Source organism: Capricornis sumatraensis, chromosome 4 (genome assembly GCF_032405125.1).
Source record: "Capricornis sumatraensis isolate serow.1 chromosome 4, serow.2, whole genome shotgun sequence".
In the NCBI taxonomy this organism is placed as follows: Eukaryota; Metazoa; Chordata; class Mammalia; order Artiodactyla; family Bovidae; genus Capricornis; species Capricornis sumatraensis.
The window spans coordinates 41,467,589-41,487,519 of NC_091072.1; the positions used below are offsets into that span (position 1 = coordinate 41,467,589).

At 39.9% G+C, this 19,931-nt stretch overlaps 1 protein-coding gene across 1 annotated transcript in view; it reads left to right on the plus strand.

The window, feature by feature from the left end:
• CSMD1 (CUB and Sushi multiple domains 1) overlaps positions 1-19,931 on the plus strand; it is a 1,675,023-nt gene that overhangs the window by 922,820 nt on the left and 732,272 nt on the right. The window lies entirely within an intron of this gene.

Genomic DNA, 19,931 nt, shown 5'->3' on the forward strand with positions numbered 1-19,931 from the left:
GTAGGAAATTAATACATGATAGCTATAATTTTTTAATAGTTACCAACCAATAATAATAGATATTTTATTTTTTAATTTTTTTTCTTTCATTAATTTGTATTTATTAACTGTTTTTTTACTTCTTATTTTTTCTTTTTATTTATTTATTATTTGTTTATTTATTTTACTTTATTTTGCTTTACAATACTGTATTGGTTTTGCCATACATCAACATGAATCTGCCACGGGTGTACACGTGTTCCCCATTCTGAACCCCCCTCCCACTGCCCTCCCCATACTATCCCTCTGGGTCAATCCAGTGCACCAGCCCAGAGCATCCTGTATCATGCATCAAACCTGAACTGGTGATTCATTTCACATATGATATTACACATGATTTAATGCCATTCTCCCAAATCATCCCACCCTCTCCCTCTCCCATAGAGTCCAAAAGACTGTTCTATACATCTGTGTCTCTTTTGCTGTCTCACATACAGGATTGTCATTACCATCTTTCTAAATTCCACATATATGCATTAGTATACTGTATTGGTGTTTTTCTTTCTGGCTTACTTCACTCTGTATAATAAGCTCCAGTTTCATCCACCTCATTAGAACTGATGTATTCTTTTTAATGGCTGAGTAATACTCCATTGTGTATAGGTACCATAGCTTTCTCATCCATTCATCTGCTGATGGCCATCTAGGTTGCTTCCATGTCCTGGCTATTATAAACAGTGCTGTGACGAACACTGGGTTACACGTGTCTCTTTCAATTCTGGTTTTCTCGGTGTGTATGCCCCACAGTGAGATTGTTAGGTCATAAGGCAGTTCTGTTTCCAGATTTTTAAGGAATCTCCATGCTGTTCTCCATAGTGGCTGTACTAGTTTGCATTCCCACCAACAGTATAAGAGGGTTCCCTTCCCTTTTCTCCACACCCTCTCCAGGATTTATTGCTTGTAGACTTTTGGATCGCAGCCATTCTGACTGGTGTGAAATGGTATCTCATTGTGGTTTTGATTTGCATTTCTCTGATAATGAGTGATGTTGAGCATCTTTTCATGTGTTTGTAAGCCATCTGTATGTCTTCTTTGGAGAAATGTCTATTTAGTTCTTTGGCCCATTTTTTGATTGGGCTGTTTATTTTTCTGGAATTGAGCTACAGGAGTTGCTTGTATATTTTTAAGATTAGTTCTTTGTCAGTTGCTTCATTTGCTATTATTTTCTCCCATTCTGAAGGCCGTCTTTTCACTTTTCTTAGAGTTTCCTTTGTTGTGCAGAAGTTTTTAATTAGGTCCCATTTGTTTATTTTTGCTTTTATTTCCAATATTCTGGGAGGTCATAGAGGATCCTGCTGTGATTTATGTCGGAGAGTGTTTTGCCTAAAACCTAGGAGTTTTATAGTTTCCGGTCTTACGTTTCGATCTTTAATCCATTTTGAGTTCATTTTTGTGTATGATATTAGAAAGTGTTCTAGTTTCATTCTTTTACAAGTGGTTGACCCGTTTTCCCAGCACCACTTGTTAAAGAGATTGTCTTTAATCCATTGTATATTCTTGCCTCATTTTTCAAAGATAAGGTGTCCATAGTTGCATGGATTTATCTCTGGGCTTTCTATTTTGTTCCATTGATCTATATTTCTGTCTTTGTGCCAGTACCATACTGTCTTGATGACTGTGGCTTTGTAGTAGAGCCTGAAGTCAGGCAGGTTGATTCCTCCAGTTCCATTCTTCTTTCTCAAGATTGCTTTGGCTATTCAAGGTTTTTTTGTATTTCCATACAAATTGTGAAATTATTTGTTCTAGCTGTGTGAAAAATACCGTTGGTAGCTTGATAGGGATTGCATTGAATCTATAAGTTGCTTTGGGTTGTATACTCATTTTCACTAAATTGATTCTTCCAATCCATGAATGCAGTATATTTCTCCATCTATTAGTGTCCTCTTTGATTTCTCTCACCAGTGTTTTATAATTTTCTATATATAGGTCTTTAGTTTCTTTAGGTAGATATATTCCTAAGTATTTTATTCTTTTCGTTGCAATGGTGAATGGAATTGTTTCCTTAATTTCTCTTTCTATTTTCTCATTATTAGTGTATAGGAATGCAAGGGATTTCTGTGTGTTGATGTTATATCCTGCAACTTTACTGTATTCATTGATTAGCTCTAGTAATTTTCTGGTGGAGTCTTTAGGGTTTTCTATGTAGAGGATCATGTCATCTAAAAACAGTGAGAGTTTTACTTCTTCTTTTCCAATTTGGATTCCTTTTCTTTTTCTGCTCTGATTGCTGTGGCCAAAACTTCCAAAACTATGTTGAATAGTAGTTGTGAGAGTCGGCACCTTGTCTTGTTCCTGACTTTAGGGGAAATGCTTTCCATTTTTCACCATTGAGGATAATGTTTGCTGTGGGTTTGTCATATATAGCTTTTATTATGTTGAGGTATGTTCCTTCTATTCCTGCTTTCTGGAGAGTTTTTATCATAAATGGATGTTGAATTTTGTCAAAGGCTTTCTCTGCATCTATTGAGATAATCATATGGTTTTTATTTTTCAGTTTGTTAATGTGGTGTATTGCATTGATTGATTTGTGGATATTGAAGAATCCTTGCATCCCTGGGATAAAGCCCACTTGGTCATAATGTATGATCTTTTTAATGTGTTGTTGGATTCTGATTGCTAGCATTTTGTTAAGGATTTTTGCATCTATAATAGATATTTTAAAGAATATATGAATTATATGATATTTTAAGAATATATAAATCATATGTAGCAGACACACCAATTATTACTGTCTGAAATCTTCATACTAAACCTACATCTTGGTTTAAAGTTTTAGTTTAAAAATTTAATAAACCAAAATCTGTAAGAATTCAAAGTATATGCTTTACTACCATTTATTCTTCAATCTGAATGAGTAGGGTTTTTTTTTTTCCCCTTGGAAGTGAACAAAAGATAGGGATTATATGACTCTCCCAGTGATTGAGAAAGAATTATACTATAAAACAGAAAATGAAGAAAAGAATATTTTTTTAAAAAAGAGGGAAAGCGTTTAAAGCAAAAAAGACAGAAGAAAGAGTAAACAAATGTGGACTTTTAAAAATTCTCTAGATTGCTATGGACCAACCTTTGATATCCTGATTAAAACCGGAGTGTATGCTCCCAAGAGGCCTCTGTGCTACTCAGTAGGGGAACTCTGAGCTCCGTCCTTGTCTTTAGTCTCCAGGACAAGGGCCAACAAATGTCCCAGATCCCACAATGGTGATAAAATGTCCATGTCACACGTGAGCAGCTCCACTTATTATGACCTTGGCCTGAAGGAAGCTAAATCAGCTTATGCGCCCCACACATTAGTCCTGACCTAATAATAAGTGACATCATGAGTTTTATTAGAATTATAAGTTTATTTTTTTTAATTTTTATTTTTACTTTATTTTACTTTACAATACTGTATTGGTTTTTCCATACATTGACATGAATCCACCACGGGTGTACATGAGTTCCCAAACATGAACCCCCCTTCCACCTCCCACCCCATATCATCTCTCTGGATCATCCCCATGCACCAGCCCCAAGCATCCTGTATCCTGCATCAAACATAGGCTGGCGATTCGTTTCTTACATGACGGTATACCTGTTTCAATGCCATTCTCCCATATCATCCCACCCTCTCCCTCTCCCTCAGAGTCCAAAAGTCCTGGAATTTAGAAAGATGGTAATGATGACCTGGTATGTGAGACAGTATAAGTTTATTTTTTATAACTTCCTGTTTAAACATTTCCTGGAAAACCCCACTTGGATTACAATTTGCTTAATTGACAAAAATTCTCACAACCTGCATGTGAAGCAAGTGCTCTGTTGAAATAATTAAAATTATTATTTGCAGTTATTGAAAAAGCAGTGACTGTGGAGAACTAAAATAATGCAGAATTTAAATTCAGTGAAATTAATACCTTAATACCTTGGATTTTCATTCTGTGCAAAGGTGGCTCTATATTTTTCAAATTCCTTTATATTTAATTGATTCATTCAGTGACACCAGGAGAGTCCAGGAGAATTTTAATTACAAGTATACTGAAGATAAAAGAGAGTTCTGGCATTATTTTTTCGCTAATGTTTTGAGAAAAGGTCATCTCTGCTTGAAGACTTCTGTTAGCATTGTATACTTCTTAAAGTTCTTCTATTTACCTGCTTCTCTGAATGGCCACTAAGTTAAAATGTCTCCATCAGTTATTGCTAAAATGTTGGGAAAAAAATAGTCAATCCCATTCTATCTCCACTGGTTATGAAATCTATTGCTTTTGTCTTGATAAGGGTGGATCAATAATTTAGTATTTAATAATACTCTTTGTGTCCTTCAGACTCCTTTCAGAAGCAGGAGGCTTAAGTCAATGTTCCTTTTTTAATTCCTTTATAGGATTAGCAGTTTGAAAATTGTATTTTCAGTCTTTTCTTATGAAATAAAATTATAGCTCAGATGACCCTTTAAGGATTATTTCTTTATGGATTATTATCCTTTAGGCTTTATTTCATTAGCTAATTTAAATCTAATTATTTCTAGACAGGAAGCTTATAGTTTTGCCTGTTCCTATGATTTTCTTAGCAACAGGTACTCAAGAAATGAGTAGATGTGATCCTTTGTGCATTTTTGACTAGTTAAAGTTTAAATGTTAGGTATTAAAACTTAAAAAAAAAAAGACGCCTCATTGAACTTCTAAATATCTCACTCTTTCTAGCTCTGTTGAAAAACCCAAGCTGTCTTCTTTCTTCCTCTATAAATTGTCATGTCTTATAGACAATGAACAGAAAATTTCTTCAGAGCAAATTTAAAGTCATGCTCGAAACAGATTAGCCTAAAAAACAGCTCTGGGAAAACACATCTGTAATAAATCCTAATTCAAATAGCTTCAGTAAAATATATTTCTATGGATTCATGTCAATGTATGGCAAAACCAATACAGTATTGTAAAGTAAAATAAAGTAAAAATAAAAATTAAAAAAATAAAATAAAATAAATAAACTAATTATATATATATATTATATATATAATATATATATATTTCTATGCAAAAAATGCAAAGCCTTCCTCCTGTTCCATAGTTGAGTTATACACACACACACACACACACACACACACACACACACACACACACACACACACACACACACACAGAGTCAGGAAGATGCCCTGGAGAAGGAAATGGAAACACATTCCAGTATTCATGCCTGGAAAATCCCATGGACAGAGGCGACTTGGAGGGCTACAGTCCATGGGGTTGCAAAGAGCTGGGCCCAACTGAGCAACTAACACTGTCACCTTCGCTTTCACACGTTATTAAACTGAATCCAACATAATAATGTTTTCACATTTTAATGACTCCAAATGGAGGATTAGGTATTTGGCAGTGTTTTGTCTTGGTCCTTTTTCAGTGGTGTATACAATAACTCTGCATCCTAGTCGGTGGTGTCTTAGATGTGATGGGATTCTCTAACAGGGCATGATCTGATTGTAGGCACTTCTATTTTCTAGAAATTAAGACTCTTGTGATACAACTCTGTCCCATTTCCTGCTCACCACTCTGTCCCAGGGCCCTGCTGAACATGCAGAGTTCTAGAAGCTTCTCTTATCTCTACATGTGACTGTCCTGAGGGGAGGAACAAAAAGAATAGGAAGAAAGGGAAAGGAGAAATACTGGAGTCTTGGGGGAGTTATGATTGGTATTAATTAAATTTGTAACAATAATATAGACAAGAAATCATCTAAAATTAATATCATACCATACGGTACAACCTTACAATATAAGAATTTAAACATTATTAGATTTAACTATGGACTGCTATGTCCATATTTAACTATGCAATGCAGGAGACCCCGGATTGATTCCTGGGTCAGGAAGATCTGCTGGAGAAGGGATAGGCTACCCACTCCAGTATTCTTGTGCTTCCCTTTCAGCTCAGCTGGTAAAGAATCAGCCTGCAATGTGGGATAGCCAGTTTGATCCCTGCGTTGGGAAGATCTCCTAGAGAAGGGAAAGGCTACCCTCTCCAGTATTCTGGCCTGGGGATTTCCATGGGCTGTATAGTCCATGGAGTCACAAAGAGTTGGACATGACTGAATGACTTTCACTTTGACTTTCATGGACTGCAAGTAATTAGCAAACATATTCCCTTTGAAACACTTCAATACGTTAATTGACAGAAAGCTGAGTGTCACACACTGATTCCTTATTTATAAAGACAATGTCGGAACTTGGCCATACTATATGGCTTCTGGGGGAAATGATGGGGGAAGGGAGAGTTACGGACTTTGGGATGGACATGTACATATGGCTCTGTTTAAAATGGATAACCAATAGGGACCCACATGAGTAGCACATGGAACTCTGCTCAATGTTATGTGGCAGCCTGGATGAGATGGGGGTTTGGGGGAGAATGGATATGTGTTTATATATGGCTGAGTCTCTTTGCAGTGAACCTAAAATTACCACAACATTGTTAATTGGCTATACCCCAGTACAATATAAAAAAGTTTAATTTCTTTTTAAAGATGATAAGAAGATAAGACTGTCTAGAGGGAAAGGTGAGGGAAAGAGAGATGACATTCCTTATGGATCCAGCGCCATATGCTTTAACTACACATACAGTTTAAAGCTGAAAACTGAAAAGTCTTTGTCACCAAAGTGTCAGGGGAGGAGATCCAGGCATCCATCCCCTGACAAAATCAATAACATACAATTATTCGTGAGCAAATATAGTTCTGGGTGTGCTCAGTGGAGCAAAAAGTCCAGGAATAACCACACAGGAAGGGTAGGGAAAAGTTCTATATTGCCTGCATTATCCCACCCCCAGTCAGGCACTGCCTGGTACAGGGAGTGAACTCTCACCAGAAGGTTCTTCTCAGGCACAGGAGAGCCTTTCCAGGCACGACATGAAGGGGGTGCCCCACCATAGAGAAGCCAATATCTGGCAGATCCACAGTGACCCACCCACCCCTGTGCAACATTTGCTCCCAGTGCCCTGTGGATTTTTTTCTTTGCAGGCTCCAGCTGTCTGAGTTGCAAGCCCTCTGTCCCGGTTGCTGGGGCCCCAGCCAGAGCTGCCATGGGGACCCCAGCCCTGGCACCCCGAGCAGATAGAACACCACATGCATGGCTGCAGCTAGCCCGGCCCTGTCTCAGCCCTCACCACCTCAGGTGTGTGACAGTCGGCTCTTGCCACCTTGCACACAGTGGCAGCGGTCTCTGCTGTCACAGGCACACAAATGACCAGTCACCATCACCATTGGCCTCTGTCCCTTACTGCTGGACCCCGAGGTCTGCTGAGGACCCACCAGCTCCCACAGCCACCAGAGGCATCCTCAAGCTCCCAGCACTAAGGACCACAGGGCTGGTGACCTCACAGACAACAGCTATTAACAGAGCTGAGGCCCAGCCCCACAGCCCCGCTATGTGCCCTGCACCACCTGACCCAGGGCACAGCATGTTCTAGTATGACCCCCTCTACCATGCGGAGGTCTTTCTCACTGAAATTAGTTTGTAACATCTGGAAGAGGTGACAGCTTCTTCAGTGCGCAGCCGCTGTATAAGAAGGTTATAGGGACCACAAAAACATCAGGGAAACATGTCACCGTCAATGGGATGCAGTACATGCCCAGTCAATGGCACCAGTGGAATGGAGGCCCATGAACTGACTGGCAAAGAATTCAAACCGATTGTTCTAAAGAAGCTCAGTGAGCTACAAAAAAACACGGATAAACCATTTAATGAAATCAGGAAAATGATACCCCCAAAAAATGAGAAGTTCAATGAAGAAGAAGAGGTATAAAACATTAAAAAATAAATCAAACAGAAATTTCAGAGCTGGTGAATACAATGAATGAACTAAAACACTCAATAAAGAGCTTTGACAGCAGACCAAATCAAGAATCAGAAGTTTTCAGAAGACATCCACACAACTGGTACATACATGGATTGATCCTCAGCCTTACCAATCACCAGGGCAATCAAGTCACACCACGGTGAGATACCCTGACACCTATGCATGGTCTAAATGACATGTGGAAACTGAAAAAAAAAAGAAATCAAAGTCATAGCCACAGAGTGGAATGGTGGTGGCCAGAGGCTAGGAACAGAAATGGGGAGATTTTGGTTGAAGGGCACAAACTTTCAGTTATAACATGAGTAACTTCTGGAAGCATGATGTACAGCATGGTGACTATAGTTAATAATAATGTGCTTCATACTTGAAATTTGGTAAACCAGTAAATCTTAGTATTGTTAGTCAATCAGTTATGTCCAGTTTTTGTGACCCTTTGGACTGTTGCCCACCAGGCTCCTCTGTCCATGGGAGTTCCCAGGCAAGGGAGTGGGTTGCCATGCCCTTCTCCAGGAGATCTTCCCAACCCAGGGATCCAACTCAAATTTCCCACATTGAAGGCCAATTCTTTACAACCTGAGCCACCAGGGAACCCCAGTAGATCTTAAATGTTCTCACCAGAAAAAAAAAAAAAAAAAACAAGTAACTATCTCAGGTGACATCAGTGTTAATTAGCTTATTGTGGTCATCATTTCACATTGTGTATACGTATCAAAACATTGCATTATACACCTTAAATACATTCAGTTTTTATCTGTCATCATAGCTCAAAAAAGCTGAGGGAAAGACTTTGATTTTTACCTAAAAGCAAAACCAATACAATATTGTAAAGTAATTAACCTCCAATTAAAATAAATAAATTTCTTTTTTTTTTAAAGTAACTTTATAGAATGCATGCATGTTAAGTCGCTTCAGTCATGTCTACTCTATGAGATGCTATGGACAGCAGCCCACCAGGCTCCTCTGTCCACAGGATTCTCTAGGCAAGAATACTGGAGTGGGTTGCCATTTCCATCTCTGAAAACTTTATAGAATAAACCCTCACTATTCTGATATTAAACCTACAATAAGTGAAAAAATACATCCGTATATATGGGCTTCCCTGGTGGCTCAGCAGTAAAGAATCTGCCTGCAGTACCAGAGATGGAATTTTGATCCCTGGGTCAGGAATATCCTCTGGAGAAGGAAATGGCAACCCACTCCAGTATTCATGCCTGAAAAATCCAATGGACAGAAGAGCCTGGTGGGCTACAGTCCCTGGGGACAAAAAGTCAGGCACTACTTAGCAACTAAACCAGCAACAACATAAAAGATGAAAAAAGGAATACATATTAACATATATAGTGAATATATATATATTATATATATATGTATATATATAAAGGAAAGACAAAGTTACATTATAATGAAATATACCTTTAGAAACTGTTAGACTTAGCAAGCTTTAAGAAGCCTTTAGTTAATGCTTATATATCCACTAATCAAGGGCAGAAAAAAGATTACAGAGGTTTCCCTGGTGGCTCAGTTGGTAAAGAATCTGCCTGTAATGCCAGAGACCTGGGTTCGATCTCTGGGTTGGGAAGATCCCCTGGAGAAGGGAACAGCTATCTATCCCAGTATTCTGGCCTGGAGAATTCCATGGACTTTATTGTCCATGGGGTCGCAAAGAGTCAGACACGACGGAGCGACTTTCATTTCACTTCAGGTCTTTAAAACCTGAAGTATTAATGTGGCAAACTTTCAAGGAATAAGTGTCATTTGTCAATATCTCTTTGGAATAATGAGAAAATAAACACCTTGCATAATAGCAGATCTGCAGAGTCTTCCAATATCCACACCATTTTCATGCATTACTGTGTTTAATGCCACCTGATGACTCTGTCTTTGGAATTAGGGCTGATGACCAGCCTGGCACCTCTTTTGAATCATCATCTGAGTTCAGCAGGAAGATCTTGCTGTGCCAGTGTGGTTCTCTAAGGCCTGTTTTCTCTTAGTTGATGCTGCAGGTGCTTAGTACCATCTGAGGGCGCTTTGCTGTTTCCTGTGACTGGAGCTGACAGCCCAAGAAAGAGCAGAATCACTTTTGGCTGAGGGATTGGCACTTGCATTTCTGACCATCATGATCAAAATTCAAACATAAATAATGTATGAGCTACAGGTGTTAGCTTGCAGTATGATTTCTACCCAGGTTTGAAAGAAATATAATGTGTGATAGCCATCATGCACATTTTGTGAAAAGAATGTAGAGTAATAGTTATTAAAGCCCAGGCCTTGTGTGTATATATTGCAAGAGGTATTGAAATATGCACAATGCGTATAAAAATACCTAACACTTTTCTCTACTTGCTAATGTGACATTTATTTTTCTTCTCGGTGCTCTTGCTCTCTGTTTTCTAAATACTTTATTATTTTGGAGTTGTTTTAGGTCCATAGCAAAATTCAGAAGGTACACAGATTTCCTGGACACCCCCTGCCCCCACACAGGCGTAACACCCCTCCCCCATTATCAGCATCCCTACCAGATGATACATCTATTATGACATATCATTATCACCCAGAGTCCACAGCTGACGCTGTGGTTCACTTTTGGTGTTTTACATTCTATGGATTTGTACACATGCATAATGACCTGTCCTTCATGATGGTATCATATCCCTAAAATATCTTGCTCTCTAAAATATCTTGACCTCTCTTGCTTTTTGAAACATTGTAAAACACACAACTTCTTTGAATTTGTTTATATATGTGTTGAGCTTGGAAAACAGATGATTCCATTTTCTCACACATATCTACTAAATGTACTTAATAAATGAATGTGTACATTAGAGTCTATATAATGATTCTGGAAAAAGCCCATAGAGATTACTGACTTTAAAGCTGGAAACACATGAACACCAGCAAGGGAGACGTGGTTCACTCCCGCTTCATTAGTCACAGCCTTCTACAACCTCTTGCAGGTAATTTAGCTGTTTCTTATAGAAATTTCCCTTGACAGTCATCTACTTATACTGGTACAAAGAAAGTCAGAGTTCAAGGAAATTGTCACTCCATAAAGATTAAGTAAAGGCTGGCTTAACATGATATTGATCATGTTTCTGCAGCTTTAAAGACTACCATCCTGGCTTTTTGTGATTTTTCTCCTTTGATTCCAAACAATCGCATGCAAAAATAGGAGCTCAAGTGAATGCTGGCAGAGAATCTTTAATTAAATATCACTGCCTAAATTTGAAGTCTGAAACCTGGAAAGAAAAAGCTGTAATCGATTTTCCTGGACAGAGTATAGAGCTTGTTGGGGGGATCCAAAGTAGCTTAAGAAAAGCTTAGTAACCGAGAGGGTGCTTTCTGTTGGCAGAGTCTTGAGTCAACTTAAGAGCAAATGCACAGCCCTCCGCAAGGAGGTTGGAAAGAAGAAACCTGTAACACTGCAAGTAAAAGATGTCACAATCAATAAAGGGAGTTTGGCCACAGACTGAGCAAAATGATTCCATTTAAAAAAGTTATTTTAGTACAACTCTTTAAGTCTGAAACACTTTTGACTTCTTCATTTCTAAAAGAATTCTAGAAATTAAAAAATAAAATCTTCCACAAGGACTGAGATTCAGAAGGTTGAAATGGGAAAATTAGGTACCTTTTTCTCCTGAATGAAAAATCATTTTGATCTACCTTAACACAGTAAACACACAGGTCGTTGCAACTAATCAGCTTATCTCCAGAGAGCAAGCATCTATGCTGGTTTCTCTAGATGGCCATTGTTCATGATGAAGTAAAGGATTATTCTCAACCATGAAAGTTCTAAATCTAACATGTGACAACAGTAGTTACATGGTTACTTTAAATAAATTAATGCTGACTGTTGGTTTCAGTTAAAGCACTTTGAAAGCACAGTAAATATTCCACAGTTGAGTGTTGCATGCCATCTGTGAATCAGGTCCTGGGAGGACTTATCTAGGATGATGATCTCATACTGAGAACAAACACCCTGATGGGACTTTGGGTACCTTCTCCATGTTGGAACTGTGTTTTCCCATGTTTATGTAGACAGATGGAACTCTCACCATCCATGGGTCACAGCCTTGTCATGGCGAAGGGGTGGTGGCCTGCTGCAAGGTTGGGGCACTGAGCATGTGCATGCATGGGGCCTTTTGAAGGAGGTTGCCATTATCTTCACTACGTCCACCATAGTTTGGTCTCAGGTCAAACAACAGGGCAGGAACACAGCCCCACCCATCAACAGAAAATTGGATTAAAAATTTACTGTACATGGCCCCACCCATCAGAATAAGACCCAGTTTCCCCCACAATCACTTTGTCCCATCAGGAATCTTCCGTAAGCCTCTTATCTTTATCCATCAGAGGGCAGACAGAATGAAAACCACAATCACAGAAAACAAATAAAATTGATCACTTGAATCACAGTCTTGTCTAACTCAGTGAAACTATGAGCCATGCCATGTAGGGCCACCCAAGACGGATGGGTCATGCTGGAGAATTCTAACAAAATGGTCCACTGGAGAAGGGAATAGCAAACCACTTCAGTATTCTTGCCTGGAGAACCTATGAACAATATGAAAAGGCAAAAAGATAGGACACTGAAAGATGAACTCCCCAGGTCGGTAGGTGCCCAGTATGCTACTGGAGATCAGTAGAGAAATAACGCCAGAAAGAATGAAGAGATGGAGCCAAATCAAAAACAACACCCAGTTGTGGATGTGACTGATTATGTAAGTAAAGTCTGATGCTGTAAAGAACAATATTGCATAGGAACCTGGAAGTTAGGTCTATGAATTGAGAGAAATTGAAAGTGGTCAAACAGGAGATGGCAAGAATGAATATCAACATTTTAGGAATCAGTTCGGAGAAGGCAATGGCAACCCACTCCAGTACTCTTGCCTAGAAAATCCCATGGACAAAGGAGCCTGGTGGACTGCAGTTCATGGGGTCGCGAAGAGTCAGACATAACTGAGCGACTTCACTTTCACTTTTCATTTTCTTGCTTTGGAGAAGGCAGTGGCAACCCACTCCAGTACTCTTGCCCGGAGAATGCCATGGACGGAGGAGCATAGTAGGCTGCAGTCCATGGGGTCGCACAAAGCCAGACATGACTTAACTGACTTAGCAGTAACAGCAGCAAGAGTCAGTGAACTAAAATAGACTGGAATGGGTGAATCTAGTTCAGATGATGATTACAACTACTACTGTGGGCAAGAATCCCTTAGAAGAAATGGAGTAGCCCTTATAGTCAACAGAAGAGTCTGAAATGCAGTACTTGGTTACAGTCTCAAAAATGACAGAATGATGTCTGTTATTTTCCAAGGCAAACCATTCAGTATCACAGTAATCCAAGTCTATGCCCCAACGAATAATGCTGAAGAAGCTGAAGTTGAATGATTCTATGAAGACCTACAAGACCTTCTAGAACTAACAGGCAAAAAAGATCTCCTTTTCATCATAGGGGACTGGAATGCAAAAGAAGGAAGTCAAGAGACATCTGGAGTAATAGAAAAATTTGGCCTTGGAATACAGAATGAAGCAGGGCAAAGGCTAATAGAGTTTTGCCAAGAGAACACACTGGTCATAGCAAACACCCTCTTCCAACAACACAAGAGAAGACTCTACACATGGACATCACCAGATGGTCAATACTGAAATCAGATTGATTATATTCTTTGCAGCCAAAGATGGAGAAGCTCTATAGAGTCAGCAAAAACAAAACCAGGAGCTGACTATGGTGCTGATCATGAACTCCTTATTGCTGAATTCAGACTCAAATTGAAGAAAGTATGTAAAACCACCAGACCATTCAGGCATGACCTAAATCACATCCCTAACAATTATACAGTGGAAGTGGCAAATAGATTCAAGGGATTATATCTGATAGATAGAATACCTGAAGAACTATGGACAGAGGTTTGTCACATTGTACAGGAAACAGTGATCAAGACCATCCCCAAGAAAAAGAAATGCAAAAAGGCGAAATGGTTGTCTGAGAAGGCCTTACAAATAGCTAAGAAAATAAGACAAGTGAAAGGCAAAGGAGAAAAAGAAAGTTATGCCCACGGGAATGGAGAGTTCCAAAGAATAGCAAGGAGATATAAGAAAGACTTCCTCAGTGATCAATGCAAATAAATAGAGGAAAACAATAGAATGAGAAAGACTAGAGATATTGTCAAGATAATTAGAGATACCAAGGGAACACTTCATGCAAAGATGGGCACAATAAAGGAGAGAAATGGTGTGGAACTAACAGAAGCTGAAGATATTAAGAAGAGATGGCAAGAATACACAGAACTATACAAAAAGATCTTCATGACCCAAATAATCATGATGGTGTGATCACCCATCTAGAGCCAGACATGCTGGAATGCCAAGTCAAGTGAGCCTCAGGAAGCATCACTGCGAACGAAGCTAGTGGAGGTGATGGAATTCTAGCTGAGCTATTTCAAATCCTAAAAGATGATGCTGTGAAAGTGTTGCATTCAATATGCCAGCAAATTTGGAAAACTCAGCAGTGGCCACAGGACTGGAAAAGGTCAGTTTTCATTCCAGTTCAAAAGAAAGGTAATGCCAAAGAATGCTCAAACTACCATACAACTGCACTCACCTCATATGCTAGCAAAGCAGTGCTCAAAATTTTCCAAGCCAGGCTTCAACAATACATGAACCATGAACTTCCAGATGTTCAAGCTGGATTTAGAAAAGGCAGAGGAACCAGAGATCAAATTGCCAAAATCTTTTGGATCATAGAGAAATCAAGGGAATTCCAGGAAAACGTTCCCTTCTGCTTCATTAACTGCTAAAGCTTTGATTGTTTGAATTACAACAAACTGGGAAATTCTTCAAGAAATGGGAGAACCAGACCACCTTACCTGTCTCCTGAGAAACTTGTATTTGGGTCAAAAGCAACAGTTAGAATAAGACATGGAACAATGGGCTGGTTCCAAATTGGGAAAGGATTACATCAAAGCTCTATGGCATCACCTTGGTTATTTAGCTTATATGCGGAGTACATCATGCAAAATGCCAGGCTGGATGAATCACAAGCTGGAGTAAAGGCTTCCAGGAGAAATGCCATCAAACCCAGATATATAGATGATATCACTCTAATGGCAGAAAGTGAAGAAGAACTAAAGAGACTCTTGATGAGGTTGAAAGATGAAAGTGAAAAAGCTGGTTTAAAGATCATGGCATCCAGTCCCATCACTTCATGGCAAATAGATGGGGGGAAAATGGAAACAGTGACAGATTTTATTTTCTTAGGCTCCAAGATCACTGCAGATGGTGACTGCAACCATAAAATTAAGACACTTGCTCCTTGGAAGAAAAGCAACAAGAAACCTAGACAGTGTATTAAAAAACAGAAACACCATTTTGCTGACAAAGTCCATATAGTCAAGACTATGTTTTTTTCCAGTAATCATGTGCGCATGTGAGAGTTGGACTATAAAGAAGGCTGAGCACTGAAGAATTCATACTTTTGAACTGTTGTGCTGGAGAAAACTCTTGAGACTCCCTTGGACTGCATGGAGATCAAACCAGTCAATCCAAAGAAATGAACCCTGAATATTCATTGGTAGGGCTGATGCTGAAGTTGAAGCTCCAATACTGTGGACACCTTATGCAAAGAGCCCACTCACTGGAAAATACACTGATGCTGGGAAAGATTGAAGACAATAGGAGACAGGGGTGGCAGAAGATGAGATGTTTAGATAGCATGAACAACTCAATGGACATGAATCTGAGCAAACTCCAGGAGATGGTGGAGGACATGGAAGCCTGGTATGTTACGGTTCATGGGGTCAGAAAGGGTTGGGCATCACTTAGCAACTGAACAACAACAGTGGAACTCTCACTGCCATCTCATGAAGCAGTCTGGTCACAGTCTTTCCTCCTGGCAGATGGAAAACTTATAGGTAAGGTCAAGTGGAGACATTTGCTCACAGTCTCCACTAGGTGCTGGTCATGAGTTGACCGGGTGTGGCTGACAGTTTCTGTATCCACAGTTTCACTCAGGATCACCACAAGGTCACGGGGTAGTAGAAGGGTTCCTGTGCGAGTCTTGCAGTGGGTGGTCTGGAGATGACCAGACCCAGGGCCTGGGATGGAGATTGGTAGGAAGTAGACATGTCGAATGTAAGATGCTACTCAGACTTTGAGGACAAGGAGTATGTCTACATCATTACTCTTAACTGCTGGGTAATCGTCCATTTTTTGAATTAAGCATTCTTTATTCTCCCAGTCCCTTCACTGAGGAATGCTCCTGCTTTTTGTTTCCTCAAAATGTTGGCTGAAAAGCAAGTTGTGTTAGTATATATAATTCAATTAAAGGAAACCATTACAACTTGTTATTTTATGAATATGTACAGATTTAGTGATGTGAGGAGATTGTTTCAAGTATTAAAATAATCTGTGTGTGTGCTCAGTTGCCCAGTCATGTCTGACTCTTTGCGACCCCATGGACTGTAGCCCACCAGGCTCCTCTTCTATGGAATTCTCCAGCAAGAATACTGGAGTGTGTTGCCATTTCCTCCTCCAGGGGATCTTCCTGACTCAGGGATTGAACCCATGACTCACGTCTCCTGCTTTGGCAGGCAGGTTCTTTTCCACTAGTCCCATCTGGGAAGCCCTAAAATGACCTACTGATTATAAAATGCTTATAATAGTGTTTGACCATAGAGTTTGTATTATTGCCCTGATTTCACACCCAACTGTTGAAATACAAAGAGTATTTCTCTTTTTATTTTTTACCCCAAAATACTATTCTCACTGAAAACCTACACATTCTACCCATTTACTTTTCTTTATTCCTCTTCTTATCCTGGAAGGAATTCTATAAAAAATCATATTTTTGTCATTTGTTTACAACTATATGTCTAGAACTTACAACAATGTCAGATACAGATTAAGCAATCAGTATTTAGTTTTAATAAGAGTAGTGATAGAAAATATCACTATAAACAATTGGCAAGAGTAGCAAGGAGCTTGCATTTTGTATATAATAATATCAGGAAGGATGACTATGTGCCCTGCCTTGTCCTACATGCTTTCTGTCATCCGTGCACTTGGACAAGCCTGGTCATGAGGTAGCCCTGCATGTAGACTGGACCAGGGCACCACGGTCAAAGCATGCCCTTGGAAAGGGGTCAATAATGAGTGAGTCAGGAGCTAAAGTGGTCCATTCTGACTCATATGAAAGAAGCAGTGTAAGAATTATCCGTGATTTGTAAAGCACAGGGCTTGTTTCTGTTACATTGGTGTTGTTCAGTCGCTAGCTTGTGTCTCTTTGCAACACCATGGACTGACTGCAGTATGCCAGGCTTCCCTGTCCTCCACTGTCTCCCTAGTTTTGCTCAAACTCATGTCCATTAGAGTCGGCGATGCCATCCAACTATCTCATCCCCGATCCCCCTCCTCCTCTTGCCATCAAGCTTGATGGAATCATGCACCTGTGCACACATGAACATGCTCGCATTGACACAGATGCAGACTTTTAAAAACAAAATATTTTGGCCTTTGTATAATATATTTGTCAGGTTCTCCAGGGAACTAGAACCAAAAGGGGGTACATGATAGATAGGCAGTTAGATGATGAATAGATTGATAGATGGATGATGGTTAGATAGATGATTATAGGAATTGGCTCACATGATCCTGAAGCCTGAGAAGTCCCAAGCTCTGCCATTTTCAAGCTGGAAAATCAGGAAAACCAGAGTATCCAGAGGCCCGGAACAAGGAGTGCTGGTATCTGAGGGCAGAAGAAGATGGACAGAAAATGGACACTGCATCTCAAGTAGAGGCAGCCCTCCCTTCACACTTTCGGAGGGTGAGGCTCCATATAGACTGGCTGATGCCCTCCATATCCACACTGGAGATAAAATCTTTGCTCCTTCTATCTATTCAGATGCTGGCCTCTCTCAAAAACACTCTGACAGATACATCCAGAAATAGCATTTAACCAACTTTCTGGGCATCCCTCAGCCTGATCAAGTGGACACATGAAATTAACCATCACATGTAAGTGTGAACTAGATGGATTCTGGAATCAAATTCCAAGATGACAAGTCACTAACCATTGTAATCAGGCAAAAAAGAAAAAAAAAAAAAAGAAGAAGATACTACAGAAACTTTGTTCCCCACTGGGGGGAACTCAGACCTGGGAATGTGTGGAGGGATGCTGTTTACTGACAAGAGTTTTGCAGGTGGCTGTATCTACATGGGCTTCCCAGGTGCCTCAGTGGGTGAAGAAGCCCCCTACAATGCAGAAGACTTTGGTTTGATCCCTGGAGAAGGAAGATCCCCTGGAGAAGGAAATGGCAACCCTCTCCAGTGTTCTCACCTCGAGAATCCCATGGACAGTGGAGCCTGGTGGGCTATAGCCCATGGGCTTACAAAGAGTCGGACATGACGAAAGCAGCTGAGCACGCCTGCATGCACACGCATGGATCCACAGGGCCACTGTTGCTGGCTTATTTCCTCTCTTTCTCTACATTCATACCCATACCAGCTATTCTGAGAGGTAAACACATAATTTCCCTCCTCCTCCCCATATTACACACCACTGGGGAGCGACTGTTGTTCTTGGAAGGAGAACAGAGGTTATTCTGCAGGGCTCAGCAAAGAACTGGAAGAGTTATATCTCTAACTGGAAATATAAAATTGCCCACTATTGCATTACTGTTATTGTAGCAGCAGCTGCTTTAGCCGTATTTTTATCGTGGTACCAGGGGCAATGCATTGTTGTAAATATTGCCTCATCTCCCCAGTTTAGTGCCCTGGGAGAGCTGATTACACAATGAGCACCTGCCAAGGTACCTGAGTTACTATAGAAAACACATTTACATTGAACAGCATCGCCTGCATTTGCTGTCAGAGTCAAACCTCTTCTTGTGTTATGATGTCCAAAGGCCTTTATCAGTGGGTTGAGTGTCAGTGATACAGGGAATAGGCTTTAATGTGGCAGACTCAATATGTGAACACCCAGGGGAGATGGTAGGAGATAAGATACTCAGTTATGAGCGGAACATGAAGTCAGAGGCAGCAGTTCTTACCGTGAAATGCAGCCTTCCAATTACACACATCAATTAAATGGTTTAAGTAGTATATCACTAGAATACTAATCTTAAATAATTAAGGGCCTTTATTAAATATTAATTTAGTATGCTAGAACTCATACATTTAGTTTTAAATTCTTCATATTTTAAAGAACTTGTATGTATTTCTGTTCCTGGGGTTCTCTCAGCAAGGATACTGGAGTGATTTGCCATTTCCTCCTCCAGGAAATGATTAAGCAGCATCACAGACTCATTGGACATGAATGTGAGCAAATTCTGGGAGATGCTGAAGGACAGGGGAACCTGGGGTGCTGAAGTCCACAGGGTTGTGAAGATTTGGACATGACTGAACAATAATAATGTATGTCTGAGTTTATTCACTATCCCAAAGCGAAAACAACACCCAGTTGTGGATATGACTGGTTATAGAAGCAAGGTCGGATGCTGTAAAGAGCAATATTGCATAAGAACCTGGAATGTTTGGTGCATGAATCAAGGCAAATTGGAAGTTATCAAACAGGAGATGGCAAGAGTGAATGTTGACAGTTTAGGAATCAGTGAACTAAAATGGATGGAAATGGGTAAATTTAACTCTGATGACCATTATATCTACTTCTGTGGGCAAGAATCCCCCAGAAATGGAGTAGCCATCATATGCAACAAAAGAGTCCAAAATGCAGTACTTGGAGGCAATCTCAAAGATGGCAGAATGATCTCTGTTCATTTCCAAGGCAAACAATTCAATATCATGGTAATCCAAGTCTATGCCCTGAGCAGTAATGCTGAAGAAGCTGAAGTTGAATAGTTTCTATGAAGACCTACAAGACCTTTTAGAATGAACACCCCCAAATAGATGTCCTTTTCATTATAAGGGACTGGAATGCGAAAGTAGGAAGTCAAAAACCACCTGGAGTAACAGGCAAATTTGGCCTTGAAGTACAGAATGAAGCAGGGCAAAGGTGAATAGAGTTTTGCCAAGAGAACATACTGGTCATAGCAAACACCCTCTTCCAACAACACAAGAAAAGACTA